A 15013-nucleotide genomic window follows, 5' to 3' on the forward strand; every position below is an offset into this window, starting at 1 on the left:
GTCCAGGCACGTACCAATGTGCACATACTGAATCCGAAGCACTGGCCATGATGTTCACCCACCCATTATCACATGGGTAGTTGCGCATTCCCAATGGCCCAACTTGTCTATTGAGGCACTGTTACGATCGGCCTGCAGGAGTACAGACCTGCAAAATTTTTCCGGCATTAGCATTGCAGGAGTACCGACCTGCAAAATTTTTCCGGCTAGCTGCGACAACTAGCTTTGTAAAGACAACAATGCGCCTCCTCAACAGCCCAACGGCGCCGGCATGTCTAGCCACGTTCGGCGGACCGAGTATTGTTAGTCGATTCACTGCTTCACAGTTTGCTTAGAGCAAGAGAACTCCCGGAAAAGAATGTTTTGCGGTGCTTTCCCACGGGCCCCCGAAGTCGTCACAATCAATGGACAGACTTTGCGGCTACTGACTGCGGGTTCAGCTCTGGGTTCAAGAGGCGCCTGCTTGGGTAAAGACCCCTGTCTACAAGAACCCTCTCACCTCGGTGTGTTCAGTGAAATAAAAGTGCAGAAGTGAGTGTGTGGACCCTCCCCCTCAACGGCGAGTCGACTACGATGATTTGGGCGCTCCCGTTGGTCGAAGGTTGAACGGCCGTTTTCCCCCACCTAGGGATCTAGGGAGGACAGGGTGTTTTTAAGCAGCCGTTTTGTGGCTGCTCAGTGTGCTTTCTTTTTCATTCATGCTAGACGGATGAAATGTAACGTTCTCCACCCTTCATGTAGGTACTGTAAATAAAACCTATATTCCTCGTTCTCGATGAGAACAAGTCCCTCCCTTCAACAACGCCATTAGCGTAGATGAGTCGGACGACGGCATGGGCCAGCTACCATGTATTTCATGCCCGACCCCAACTCTTACAGCACATACCCAGATGTACATCGATACCCAGATACACACCCATCCCGTGGCCCAAATTGCCTGTCATATGCAAATGGCAAGCTGAACCTGCCCTATCACCAAACTCTATATTCCTAATTGTCTATTCGATAGCATAGAGTCACATGTGGCAAATACCTCGTGGCCCATGTTGGCATGAACGATTCTAGACACTTAGGAAGTCGAGCCTCCGGACCTCATTCCAATAAATGTTTTCACACACTAATATCACAAAAAGTAGCATGAAATTCCCGAAGAATGCTATTCGAATAAGTATATATCTGGCAGATATGTGTCTTCAAACAGGTACAACATGACCGAGTGATAAGACTCGCATGAACGAATTCCTATGAATCATTCAGGGACCGGGCAAGAGTAACGGGTGCTTTACACAAGAAAGCGGCTGTTAAGGTCACGCTCTATAAACTTGGCCCTAGTTGTACTATGGGAGTGGCGGCGCTCTCTGAAGTTGGCTCCGTCCGCAATGGGCGGCGCTCTCTGAAGTTGGCTCCGTTCGGGGATGGCGGCGCTCTCTGAAGTTGGTTCCGTCCGCACTGGGCGGCACTCTCCGACGTTGGCTCCGTCTGGGTTGGGTGCGGTGCACTAAACTTGACACGCACCGCGTAAAATTGTCGTTATTTTTGGGCCACACAACATGCTATTTCAGCAAATACAAAAACAGTTGTAGCTACCCAATTTTAATTTATAGGCCAATTTCTCTCAAAGCCTCTCTCACTCCAATGGTGCTGCGGCGTTTGGTGGTAACAATGGGCGTGCATTACACGAATGCCACGACCATGTAGGCTCGAAAGCTTAATCGATCAAATCTTTTGCTCAACAACTTGGCGCCTAAGAGAGTTCAATTGTAGGCTCTATATAAGTAATACTTGTAAACGGTAGCGAGCTGCACACTCTAGAAGCTATGCACTGAGGGCTGCCTACTCAAGCAGGAACTGTCCATGAATGGGTGGCAATGAATATTTATGGCACCGTCAAAAGCGCTGAGTTACTGTAGGAGTCACAGTCGAAGATGTGCGGCTACAAGTCTCTTTACTGCACCGCCGCGCAAAGTGCACGATTCTATTCCTGCGGCATGCTTTATAAGCAGCATTCAAATAAGTTTCGCCCTAAGTGTTTCTGTGGCACCACAGGAAGGAAAGGAGGGACTGAGTGCTTCCTGCCATAGAACAATGGTCCAATGCAAAATGTTTAAGTGCATCTTTGGGGCCGTGGGAAGCAAAGAATGCACCATGCTTTGGTACATTGGCAGGGACAGTAGTATTTAATAGTTAGATGTTTCTCTTTCACTGCAGGAAGCCAAGTATGCGCTGGATGCTTCATGCTGTAGGAGAGACTTTCCAATTTTGAATGATTAAGCGTTTTTGTGGCACCGCAGGAAGCGAACGAATGGCAAACAAATGCCCCTGGCTGTGTGCCACTTTTCAGCGAACGTCTTTCACGCTAACGCTTTAGCGAGCTACCTCATGAATACTGTTGGATCCTTGAAAGCACTTGAATTGATGAATGAACCTGAATGCAATTGAACGTCTTGAATGACCATCTCGTCAAATTGAGTCATTGAGTATGTAATGAACATATGCTGTATGCACTGAATAAGCGAGGCAGCAATTCTCACTGTTCGGAGGCACCGGCGCGCCACGCTTCTTGTCTCAAAGGCCAAGTGAGCACTTCTTGGCTGCGCTACAGTATAAAGAATGCAGAAACTCACTTGTGTTTTCGAAGTATGCATAAGCATGCAAACAAATTTCAGCCGGCATTCCCTCAGGTTTAAGTTGTCCAAATTTCAAGTTCGCAAACGACAAAATTTGAGTTGGCCGATCCCTAAATTTCAAGTCGGCTCAACCACAAACTTCAGTTGACCTATCCCCAAATTTATGTCGGAACACCTCCAAATATCAAGTTGACTCACCCCCCAAGTTTCAAGTTGCTGCACTCCAAAATTTCTATGGACCCACCCCTATGATAAGCTTCCCCACGCATTTTCAATGGAGCCCTGTGCATCTCTAGGCGTATGTCTTGTAATTGTTTATTTTGGCTCAAATTGTTGTTTATCTCTTATATATGTACCAATCATCTACCTTTATACTTTTTCAACGATTAAATGTCTTAATTTTGCGTATTAAGTATTGTCGTGCAGATGCCAGGTACCACATTTTTCGTGTGACATGGCTGGGGAGCTTGCCAAAGAATGTGTACGCATTAAAGATTGAATTCTGGGATTTTACATGGGGGTAAGGAACGCTGGTATAATTTCGACAACCTGGGTTTCTTTAACGTGCACCCAATGCCAGGCACACGGTGTTTTTTTTTTTTTTTTTCATTTCGGCCGCCTCGAGATGCCGCCACCGCGGGCAGCGCTACTGGATGAAAGGCGATCCTTATGATGGGAAGGTAGAAAAATTTGGGTAAAGTCTAGCATGTCCAAAAAAAAAGCGCGATAGGGGAGGCCCGGTGGCCGCGAGACACGTTTCTAAGGGTTCGCACACACATGCGCACTGTGCGTTTCGAAGGCCACGCGCGGGCTTCACGGCGACGCTGCTAGGTAGCGCCTAGTGTGCTTAGGGAAGGGCAAAAGAGAAGCCTCGTTGGCGTACACGCTCCATGCATAACTCCTTTTCACGGTGGCAATACCTCGGGTCGGTATATTGTATCAATGTTAAACGCAATACCGTTGACAACCATCATAAGATGGGTTCTTCCGAATTTTGAAAATGCGAATTTATTTCGAGGGCATTCTCGTTCAGATGCTGCCACGGCCTTTGGTGGAAGGATTGGCCGCGCCTGATATTAACATCCATCCCCACGACCACGTCGACTCGAACGACCAATCGACCAAAGTTCTCGTTCACTGACACTGACACGGCGCCTATGACATTTGAAATGTAGACATTGTATAGGTGATCACTGTAAGAGGTAGCTAGCGACGTACTCTAGAAGGTACGCACAGAGAGCTGCCTAGGAGGAAAGAGGGAAAGTCAAAGACTATGCATCTTATGGCATCGCCAGAAGCACAGACTTAGTGTAGGAGGGATAGTCCAAGATTAGTCGGCTATATATTTTTTTGCGACAATACTGAAAGCACAAGACGCATTTCGGTCTGGCAGCTGTGGGAGGCGATCCTATATTATTTGCCTCCGTATTTCCGTGGCACTGCAGAACAAGTAACAGGAAGCACTGGGTGATTGATGCTGTAAGAGCAGGTGCCCAAGATTACATGGCTACGGCGAATGCGTAGCGCTTATATATGAAGCCTCTAGAGTGGCGCCGAAGGGGAAGACGTGCCCCCTGGACGTGCTTTCTCAGCACAGAAAAGCAATGCGCTAAACAATAAGATCAGATGAGATTTTTACAGCGAAGCTGTATGCATCTACCCCTCAGTGCATTTGTCGTGTGCGTGGGCAAAAACTTTACCAATCACAGCGGAGTCATGCGCCGCCCTCGCCACTGCGTTCCTTGCAGCACCACCAGATGGCTCACGCCTTGGTGTGTCTGTGAAGCCCATTAATATTTCTAAAGTAGCGCAATTCTTTGATGTTTCTGCTACCCAACTCTCCCCGGCATTTCCTCCTCGCCGCATCCTGTCGCCCCAGCCTGGGCTGGTAATTTCCTCGTTGACATTTCGTAATTCTCCTCGCACGGGCGCGCTAGTACTGCGTCATAAGTTGGTGCCTGGCTATGTTTGTATTGCTTTGATAGCTTTTATTATAGGAAACGACACATAACGGGGGCGTACAAAACCAACGTTCACAATAGGGGTTCAGAAATATTGGTTATGGAAATTCATCGTGGTTCTCTTTAACTTTTATTTTTTTATTTTTTAACATGAGTAGGACATTAGGCAATGCAATAACAAGACCTCGGTGGCGACACGCACCACCTCTTTCCAAAGGGAACGCTCATAGCACCCAACCATCCACCACAGCCTGCATAGAACCCATTGGACCACGAATATCCTATGGGCATTCCGATCAGATCCGAACGTCCAAGTCCCGATCGGGACGTCCAGTGGATAATATGGGGACATTAATTTCAGGATGTCCAATTTAAGACACCTTTGGACATCCACACGATTGAACTTCTCGGATCTGAACAAAATCCCAAAACTTTAACACCAACGATGTCCGAAGGATGTTTGCAACGGTATGTCCCATACCGGCCATATGTGGAACCAGCACACACAATCCAACATGTACTACGTGATCATATCGCGGTATGTTAAGTCTCTTCCACGGCTGCATACAGTGCACACTCTTCCGAAAAGACATTTCAGCCAGCAACGTGAAGCTGCTGCACTGAGGATCAAACTTGCAATGCAGACGATAAATGGAGAAGTTGCAATGAACGACCGAAGCTGCACGAGCATATCGGGAGGAAACGTCTCAAAGCGCTAGGCAGAACGCCGGAACAGCTGCGCATTACCACCTACCGCAAGACTTAACCGAATCAATCGTGTCCTACCCTCCTACGCTCTCCGAACACGTCGAGAAAGCCGAGTACTGCAACTTCAGCAACGGCTGCAAGCCCTGCCCTAGAACAGAGCAGCCTTTACCCAGTCGAATCGCCACTGTCTGTTTCATGCACATGCACGCTTGCGCTGATTTGCACGTAGTCGGTCATTTGACTTAAAGCCGCCGTCTTATTGGATTTCTTCGCCCTTCTCTGTAAGCTCAGAATGCCTGAAGGTTGCTGTAATGGTGCGCTCCGCGTTCTCAAACGCCCAGTTCACGCGTTTTTCTTGACCGTTATGGTTGTGCCATGTGCTCAAGCGGTTCCAGCGTGAACGTTCGTCAGCTCCAGGTGAACGTTTTTGTCGTGCGCTTTGGAGCTCCATTTCCGCGGCACCTATACGTCTTACGACTATCAAGAGGTAAGTGACTGTTCATGAAGTCAGTGTTTCTCTATTAGCAGCCTTGCAATCTTTTCGACTAAAGTGTCGTGTCAGCGCATAATCCAATGACGGGCATTGTGCATACCCATGGTTTAGGGTGACGGTAACATCAATCGGTGATTGACCATCCGTTGTGCTGCATTTGGTCGCATCGTACAGGTTTTCTGCAAACTTCCGCGTTTCATTTCTGTAATTATAATCATTTTTACAGGAAGAAGAGACACCTCCTCTTACAAAACAAAGCCAGCTTTTTACCGCCGATGAATTCAACAAGTGCGAAGAAAGCTCTCCTAACAAATTTTGGCACGAGAACAGTACACTATACTGCAAGAAGTAGAAGGAATTCTAGACTACGACTGTGTAGGCATGAAAAAAATTTGTGAGCGGAACGTAATGCAGGCGACGACAAATGGTATGACGGACAGTACGAGCGGCCACTACTAAGGGCCCACAACCAACGAGATTGGAGTGCGTTTGCATAGAATCGAATAGCGACTCCGTTTCATAGTGCCGCACTTCCAACAGTCGTAGTCGACTTGCACTTGTAGGAGAAAATTCAGCAACTGCAGGTGCCCTTCCTAGTTAGAAACGGTAGTTCCTACATTTGTTACTGCACGCACGATGCGGCTATGTTTTTCTGAAAGTGCAGCCCTAGGAGTCGCTAAGCCTAAGTTGATTTTAGGTCAGCGCCTTCCAACCTCGTTCGAATGATTACTGTCAAGTCTGTATTGAAGTAAGCCTTTCAAAAGTTACGTATTCGCGCGAAAAACGCGAGCTCTTTTGAGCAGGCCGTGCGCTATCCTGATGAGACGTTGGCCTGAAAACCTACGAATGCGGTCGCTAAAATCCAAGTGCAAGGTAGTCTGAGAAGTTAGCAAGTCAAGTGCGTAACGTAAAAAAGTGGTTTCTCTCGCTCATATTCACGCAATGTACCATGGCTTAAAATGGGCACCTTGACCTTCGCTGTTCACGTGGTATTGCCGTCAAAAATACAACGCTATAAGATTACGTGCAGCGGTCGAAAAGTGAGCGAAAGGCAATAGGATGACGGAGAGGAGATTCTTTGCTATTAAAGGGACCATGATCACAGTCGTCCGTCTGTTCACAGTTTATGATTGTAACTGAGAGTAGACGGCGCAATATGGTTATACGCACAACAGAACTGGGTTCCCAGCGCACATTACAACTCGAAATTTCAATTTCAAATCGTTTCTTTTAAGCTCCTCCCAACGATAGTGACCACCATTTTGGCACAGAAGGTGTGAGGTCAGGAAATGAGGGGTCACCGCTGTGCCGTTGGCGTTTAAACAGTGCGAGACCCCGTCGGATGTTTCGCACTGCAGGCTCTGCCAACCCAATGGCGCACCAAGGGCGTCACCGTTGAATTGTTACCGCGATTACTTCACTTCCTCTTCGAACACCTGGCACGATACCAGGCATTCTGATCAGCCAGGTCAGCTCCGTCGAGGCGCGCTCGTGACGTTGTGTCGCAGCCAAGGGGAACTTAGGCGCTGTTTCTCTGGCCCAAACGACGCCCGCGTTTTCGCTCAACGCGTCATTTGACGCTTTTGCGTCGAAAACAGCAACAAACTGATAAGACGCACATGTGAAAACTGAACGATGCATGCAAGCCATTACCTATTTTCAGCTAATGATATCACTTTCGGTGTTTGCAGTACACAAGATTATCTTTGATGTCAACTTCTTTATCCGAGCAAGTTTTCATTTCATCAAATCTGTTTTCATTTCTTCGACATTAATGAATTCGGCCATTCAATTTTCTCACCATTCAGTGCTGCCATGCTGCAATACGGTTCAACCACAACAACCACATCTTTCACCTGCCCACCCCCCCAAACGCAGTCAAATCTTGCAGCTTGGTGTGGGACGGGTACGGTTTAACATGCCGTGGAAGCATTCACTTCACTGAGAAGAGCTAAATCGTCTTCCTTCGTGAATCGCAAGCGTGTCACACCTGTTCTTCGCACACGCTTCATTTCTAAACTGTTTGCCAATAAGAAACTCAAGTTACCATGATGACGCCAGTGACTTTGAGTTTTGTCAAACCCGACCAAGACAAGACAATCCATTAGCAACCATCCAGTCGTTCTCATGACGACACTTGTCTTCAGGCTTACAGACGCCGGAATCGCCCTACGATCTTAGAAATTGGACGCGCTATGCGCTCATAACTAGCGTTTAAGATGAGTTCATAGGAATCGACAACTCATTTCAATAGTTACTGGCGACGAACGAGAGTGAGAGCGTAGCCATCACAAGAATTCACGGTGAAGCGGGAGCGATGGGTCCCGGATTGTTCGACAACGCTATTTCTTAGCGTCCGTAAACATTACGGATGGTAAACTCACCAAATAGCGTACGTTATCATAGTGCATGTAAACTACAGAAAGCCAATAACGTTCGGAGCATGCGCAGTGAGGACGACGGCATTTCTTTACGTACGTAATGCGTTTACGTTGGGTTGCAAACACTAAACTAAACCTGTCTAGTATAATATTTGCAGTTTCAAAAGTAAGGGCAGACACTATGCTTATTAGAGTTTCGATGTTTTAAAGCTTGATTATGCAATTACCCCCAGCTCATATTTGCCGGATATTCCAGCGTGCTTCGCTTTTTCATCTTGGGGATTCGTGGTGCATTTGCTGCCATGGCCGAGGTCACGAACTTGGCAGAACACTTGTTTCTGTGCTCTGTGAATTTTTGGTGAAATCTTTGCTATTCGAGGTGCCTCGCCTCCCCGTCTTGCGGCCATGGACGTGGAGCATGCCAGAAGCCCGCCTGGCCAGAAGTCATCACGGCCGTCAACCGCAAGGAAGCGAGTTGGCTCCCCCAGTGACACCGAAGACACCGAGCTGTACTCTATGTCGGAAGACGACTCATCCGACGACGGCTTCATACCAGTCCGGAGTAAGAGGGCGAGGAGAAAAATCGCCAACACAGCGCCGTCAACTCCTGCGAGCACAACGACTGTGAAGTCAAGGCCTGCGCGCTGGCCACACGTCATCATCTTTATGCCGGAAGAACCGTCAAGCAACCTACGATTGCTGAACAGGCAAGCCCTATCCATTTTTCTGGAATGTGCGGTGCCGGATCAAATTAAAGACATAAGAATCAATCCACGCAAGAATATACTCGCCATAGACGTGTACAACGCGAGTGCGCTTAGAAAACTTCAAGAAATCACAGAGCTAGACGGAATCAAAATGCGCCCCTTTATCCCGATCGACAACACATCCATAGCCGGTGTGATTCACGACATTGACATTGCCATTCCCAATGATGACTTACCTAGCCTCATCAAGCCGGCATACGAAGGCACGATCATTACGCAAGTGCGCCGTCTTGGGAATACGCGCTGCGTAAAAGTAATATTCAAGGGGGATTGTATCCCATCCCACGTTAAAGTCGGACATTTCCGACATCCGGTTCGACCATTCATCCAGAAGCCGCTTCAATGCCATCAGTGTTTCAGGCTAGGACACGTCAAAGGCGTGTGTCCCAACTCGCTACTGTGTCCCCGTTGCGCTGAACCTCATGCAGAACAGACCTGCGGTGCCACGGTCCTGAAATGCGTCAACTGTAGCGGCCCTCACGCGGCCTCGTCGAAGGACTGTCCCCGCATCAAGAGGGAGCGCGCGGTTCTCAAGCAAATGGCGAGAGACAATTCGGCCCACAGGGAGGCAGCCGAAGTAGTCCGGCGTCGGCGTCGACGTAGGCGCCATCGTACGTCTTCGAAGAAGGCGCATGCGCGAAGTGACAGTACCCACTCCACTGCGGTGCCAGTTAGTCACGCCGCGAAAAGGCCCACCACTTCCACGAAGGAAGCAGAAAAGACTCTATCTTTAGAGGAGTGGCCTACGCTACCGAGCCGCTCCATTGCGAAGGAACCTCAGAAGGTCGGGGCCCCACCTGATCCTTCTCCGGCCATGGATGATTCACCTAAAACAGACCGCCAAGTCATCTCGATGCTACGTTCTCTCATGGAGGCCATTCGAGCAATTTTAGTGGACATCGGGACACCCTGTGCTCAAAACGCACTTAAAGTGCTGGACGCCTTAAGCCCAGTGCTTGCATCCCTCAACTAGAAAGATGGCTACCTATACCCCATCCTTCCGGAAAGAAGTCAAGGCAGCGTCCATCATCCAGTGGAACGCCAGAGGGCTAAAATCCCGAATTTCAGATTTTCGTCAGTTTGTGTACACCAATCTGTTTCCACTCATCGTCATTTGTGAGCCCAACATGTCGAAATCAATAAGACTGTCAGGATACGAATTTATCATGTCATCAACAAATGGTGCATGCAGCAAAATCATCATTTTTGTTCGTCGTGAACTCACCTATGTTTTGCAACCAATTGCGCCCCACGACGACAATCAATATATATGCATCACAGTTAAAAAGAACAAGCTCTTGTATATTCTCATAGGCGTGTATTTATCGCCTTCCAGCAATTTCGATACCAAAAGATTTACGGATATCTTGAGTGTTTGTCCCGCCCCATGGGTCATCATAGGAGATTTCAATGCACACCATCCAGCATGGGGAAGTACAAGGACAAATGCAAGAGGACGAAGATTAGCAAGCATCGCCCACAACTATGGCCTTACTCTCCTGAACGATGGTAGCCCCACCTTCCTTCGAGGCGTGACATACGGCAGCTGCCTCGACCTTGCTTTCGTCTCCAACTCTCTCGCCAGATGTGTGAAGTGGTTTCCAGACATTGAGACACATGGGAGTGACCACATTCCCACCTATCTGAACATCAAAGGCTTGTCGTCTAGATCAGGCTTACGGAGTACCATTCGGGCGATTCAATGGGCCAACTTCAAATCTGAGATGGAAGATGCCTGCCGCGAGGGCGTACCATCTGGGTTAGAGCAAACGATTAAAATGACGATGCAAAACGCCACTCGCATGATGACGATCTCTTCCACGCGAAATGACTTCGACATAGAATTAGAGCGACTTCGAGCGCTTCGTCGCCGGGCGGAACGTCGATATCGGCGTACAAAATCAATCCATGACCTTAGGGCAGCCAGGAGGATGCAAAAGAAGATTCAGCGTCGTATGGATAGATTAGCGTCGGAACGTTGGGCAACGTTTTGCCAGAAACTCGACCCCCGCAAGCCACTGTCTCACATTTGGAAAACGGTGCAAGGTCTGCGTTGCCTTCCGGAACGGCGTTTCCCATTCAAGGCGCTAGCGCGTTTCCAAGGGAGGCAAGACATCGATGTCGCAGAAGACTTTTGTGCACGGATCGCAGACCAAGCGACTCGTCCAAATCCTCCAGCCCGAGCTGACGTCCCCCATTCCCGTGATTGCCGCATGGACCTTCCTTTTACAATGGAGGAGCTCGAAGCGGCTCTAGCTCTCTGCAGGCGCTCATCATCTCCGGGTCCGGATGGTATATCATACCGGGCCTTGTGCTATCTCGGAGAGTCCGCACGGATAGAGTTGTTGAGCCTTTACAACTCCTCATGGCAGGAGGGAAATGTTCCTGACGAATGGAAAGTAAGCCGCCTGGTGCCACTCTTAAAGCAGGGCAAATCCCCATTAGAACTCACCTCTTACCGCCCAATAGCGCTGGCCAGCTGTGTAGGAAAGATAATGGAACGGATGATCCTTGGCCGCCTGGAATGGTACCTTGAATACTACAAGATTTATCCGATTTCCATGGCTGGTTTCCGACGTGACCGCTCTTCCATCGACAATGTAGTTGATCTCGTTTCATATGTCCAGCACGAAAGGTCCCGTAAGCGTATATCTGCAGCTTTATTCTTAGATGTGAAAGGGGCATACGATAACGTATTACATGAGGCCATTCTCGACGCCCTTGCGACGGTTGGCCTCGGTGGTCGAGTTTTTTTGTGGATTGCAAGTTACCTATCTGCAAGATCATTCTTTGTGTTAACTGACGATGGCCCAACTACGCGACGCAATACCAGCAGGGGCGTTCCTCAAGGCGGTGCTCTCAGCCCGACGCTATTCAACCTCGCTCTTGTTGGACTTGCTGAATACTTGCCAACTACCATCAAAATTTCAATATACGCTGACGACGTCGGTGTCTGGACTTCGGCAGTCACACGTCCTCGGATACGTGCGCGACTTCAAAGAGCGGCCACTTTGACAGCGAACTACTTGTGTAAACAGGGTCTCAGCATATCACCAGAAAAATGCGCACTAGTAGCATTTACTCGCAAACCGATGACGCCTTATATCATCTCAATCAATGGGCGGACCATTTCCTATGTCCGAACCCATAGATTCCTTGGCGTAATTATTGACCGAGACCTCTGTTGGAGCCCGCACGTGGCCTACATGAAACGGCGCCTGACATCAACTTCCCAGGTGTTTAAATACTTGACAGGAAAGACGTGGGGGATGTCAGTAGACGCAATGCTTAAACTCTACAGAGCTCTCTTTCTCGGTTTTCTAAGATATAGTCTACCTGTACTGACCAACACCTGCAAGACAAATATTCGTGTTCTGCAGGCAGCACAAGCTCAAGCACTCAGAGTCTGCCTTGGCTTGCCCAGATGCACGTCAACATAGGCAACTCTTGCGATTGCTCGGGACCACCCAATGCGAACTCACATTACGGTGGAAGCCCTGAGAACGCACATCAGGCATTTTGCACGTGCCACCTATCACCACCTTGCAGCACTACCTTCAGACAGGCACCAATCATCATTCTCTAAATCTATCATCAAATACAACGACAAACTCCCATCGGGCTTCACCGCTGCATCTAAACCATCGATACCCCCTTGGTGTCTTATCAGCCCCACAGTCCATCTCAGTGTACCAGGAATCGGGAAAAAGTCTGAACTGTCGTCGCCTGTGCTGAAACAACTGTCTCTGCTTCTTCTGCACGAGAGGTACGCGGACAGTGAACATATTTATACTGATGGTTCCACAAACATGCAGTGTTCGTCCGGTGCTGTGGTTGTCCCAGCAAAAGCTATTACCATCAGCTTTAGGACTGACCACCCAACATCATCGACATCTGCTGAACTAGCTGCTCTTCGCGCTGCACTTCGTTTCGTCAATCGGGAGCCACCTCGACAATGGTCAATCTTCAGCGACTCAAGGGCAGCCCTACAATCTGTACTATCAGCTCTGCGTCGCGGGCCATTCGAACAGCTCGTATTCGACATTAGATGCCTACTACATACATCACAGGAGAAAGGACACCACGTGACGTTTCAGTGGCTGCCAAGTCACTGCGGCGTCACTGGAAACGAAGATGCGGATAATGCCGCTCGGGCAGCTCTTGAAGACGCACAAGAAGAGGCCATACCGCTTTCACGATCCGACACAGCTAGCAGACTTCGAGTGCTTGCACAGGAGATCACGCTATCTCTATGGTGCACACCAAACAGCCAGACCAACCAGAGCAACCGTCAATACCATCTGTCCTCGTTGATGCATCTCTATATGCCAACTGGACTCCGCCGAAGAGAGGCGACCCTGCTTTATCGCTTATGGCTAGGGGTGGCTTTCACGAAATCTTACTCCTTCCGCATTGGAATGGCCGACAACGCTCTCTGTAATGCCTGTCTTTGCGAGGAGACGCTGGAACATATTCTGTGCGACTGTCCTGAATATAATGTTCAGCGACAGTCCCTGGCATCTGTTTTAGCGCACCTTGACAGTAGACCATTGTCCCTCGACACGATTTTCACATGCCGCCGACAGAAGACATCGCAGGTGAAGGCGACAAAGGGACTACTTCGGTTTTTGAAAGAGACTGGATTGGACAAGCGGCTGTGAGAGTGATGTCACGTACCATGCCAGATTGATGGACTCCAACGGACGATGTGTGTGTGCTGTGCTATGTTCTCTCTCTCCCTCTCCCCCTTCCCCATCTTTAATATCCCCCATCCTTCTCCCATGTGTAGGGTAGCAAACCGGTTAAGCTAAACTGGTTAACCTCCCTACCTTTCCTTCTCCACTTTTTCCTTCCTTCCTTCCTTGCTGGCCATCAAATAGTGGCTTCTGATCATTTTTCTGCCTCAGGCCAGGCACCAAACTTACGCGACTTCCAGGTCTGCTTTCACCAAGTCAATCAAACGTACTGGAATACCTCTAAAGGCAAACAAAAACAAAACTGGCACATCATGTAAAGAACGCCTACGGTGCCCTGAAGCTACATTTTAAAATATTTGGATTCGGTTAATTTCTGGTTCAAGTTCTTTTTAGCTTATTGAATTTTGTTGTGCTCCTTGCTATGTTTCTGCTTTCGTGATCTCCCTCTCATTTGTCTTGGATTACACCGCTCCAGCACCCCCTCGCCCCAGCCCGGGAAAATAAAATCCTGCGCGCGTCACTCCTTCTAGTACAAATCGATCTGCCCGTAAACACAGTTGCCTGGTAAGTCAGCGAGGCGGCAGCTTGTTTTAGTGTCTTTATTTGAATTACTAAGCCAATTTCATTAATATAAGCCGTAGTGCCTAGCCATGGCTCTAGGTGCCCGATATTTATTCCTAAATAATAAGAAGGGGCAGCTTATGCATTATTCTGCGCTCAATATATTGACTGCTGTATCTGTCCCGCTTTAATTCATCTAATGCAGCCTTGAAGAGTTTCAGTGGGTCATCGAGTGCATTACCGTATGAATACATGTGTCATCATTCTCTTTCTGAAACTCCATTCCATAGCATGTTTGCCGTTGGCGCAACCTGTACTTGCAGTGGCCATATTCACTCATTGTCGTCCTCGCTTTATTTTAGGGCGGAAATGCTGAGGAAATAGTACAAAAATGAGACGTCATCGTTCCATCTATACGCAAGAGCACCGCCGACACGAAAGAAGTGTTAAATGGGACTGCTGGGCATTCGGAATCTCACAACGTGGCGAGGTGGAACTCGCAGCTGCGAATGATGAGAAAGCTCGTTACCACTTTTTCGAGTCATCCAGTCCTGACAGAAACTCTGCACGCCAGCAAGAAGGCTAAAATGTCTAAACATAAACTGAGGCTGGCGACAGACTTGTTTCAGCTTTCCTCCCCTCTAGAGGAAGCCACGGAGTTGCTGCAGAAAAGGCACGAGACAGCCGGGCTTTTGCTGCCTGCGTTGCGAAATATTGAAGTTTCCCTTGCGGGAATCTTAACCAAAGGAATACTTTTTTGCATCAAGGCGGCTAAGTTCCTACAGTGCAGCCTGGAGAAGCAGCTCGCAAGCACGTGG

The sequence above is a fragment of the Dermacentor andersoni genome, chromosome 4, assembly GCF_023375885.2.
Source record: "Dermacentor andersoni chromosome 4, qqDerAnde1_hic_scaffold, whole genome shotgun sequence".
NCBI classification, from domain to species: Eukaryota; Metazoa; Arthropoda; class Arachnida; order Ixodida; family Ixodidae; genus Dermacentor; species Dermacentor andersoni.